The sequence below is a fragment of the Neomonachus schauinslandi genome, chromosome 8, assembly GCF_002201575.2.
Source record: "Neomonachus schauinslandi chromosome 8, ASM220157v2, whole genome shotgun sequence".
Lineage (NCBI taxonomy): Eukaryota > Metazoa > Chordata > Mammalia > Carnivora > Phocidae > Neomonachus > Neomonachus schauinslandi.
The window spans coordinates 18,559,075-18,560,173 of record NC_058410.1 but is presented as its reverse complement, the minus strand read 5'-3'; the positions used below and the strand labels follow the sequence as shown (position 1 = coordinate 18,560,173).

Here is a 1,099-nt window from a genome sequence, read left to right as displayed (position 1 = left end):
GTTTGATTTATTTTCCTATGTCATTGTTCTGTTTTAATTCGTATGGATTCGGAAATAATGAATTAAACCTTTTGTTAAAACTTCCCTTTTTGTTTCCTGTAAAGTGAACAATGAGGTTATTATATACACATCGCACAATGTTGTTTTCCTTTTCTTTGTAGGAAAATAATGAGCTAGACTGCAGCCCACTGTAAGAATGCATGCAGCACTTGTAATTATTTCTTAGTCAAAAAAAAAAATCCATTTGTTTTTAAACCTTCTCACTTTAAAGAGCTTTTAAAAAGATTTTAGTTTCTAGGTTTTCTCATGCTTCTCATTGTCCTTCTTAGTGCATTTAATTCTATATACGAGCTGTGAAAAAGGCCCTGAATAAAGGCCCCATTAGTAGAAATGTCACCACTCTGGGCCTCAGATTCCTCAGCTGTGAAATGGAAGACTTACCCTCGATATTCCAAAAGTCTTTGAGAGATCGCTTCTCGGCCTTTTGGCTAAGATCAAGTGTAGTATCTGTTCTTATCAGTTTAATATCTGATACGTCCTCTATCCAAAAGTCTTTGAGAGTCCAAGTTAGATGACACTGTGATCATGGCAATGCTCAAGGTTAAGAAGTCATTTATTCAGTGGCTGAATGACCTTCCTCATGCCCTGCATTTTTTAAGATGTGACCTTTACATTCAAGCTGCAAGGTCCTCATTTGCATGTTCCCTGAAAGACCTTCTTTCTGAGAGAAGTCAACCAGCACTGAGGGCCACGGGCCTGTGGCCCCACCCTTTCATTTTACAGATCAGGAAAACAAAGCAGTGTTTTATTGAAACATCAATGTGAGAGCAAATAAACTGACTTTTTGTTTTCTTTCTAATAGCTATGCAACCCCAGGCTTACTATAAATAATCCCAAACTGAGGCTGCAAAACCTCAAAGCTAATTCTGTAAAACATGCCTATTGAAGGTCGAAACCTACCCATTTCCTCCAGGGCCCACCCCTCCTGGCCATTTGGGTGTGGAGGAGCTCAGTGCTGATGTGAAGGGCATCCCAGCGGCTAGCTGGCGCCATCTGCACCTTTGCCATCCCAGAATAAAGTCACCGAAGAGAAACAGAA

General features: G+C 40.0%; 1 pseudogene; it reads left to right on the top strand.

The window, feature by feature from the left end:
* The first annotated feature begins 468 nt into the window (after positions 1 to 468).
* Positions 469 to 671, top strand: LOC123325652 (annotated as a pseudogene).
* Positions 672 to 1,099: the final 428 nt, after the last annotated feature.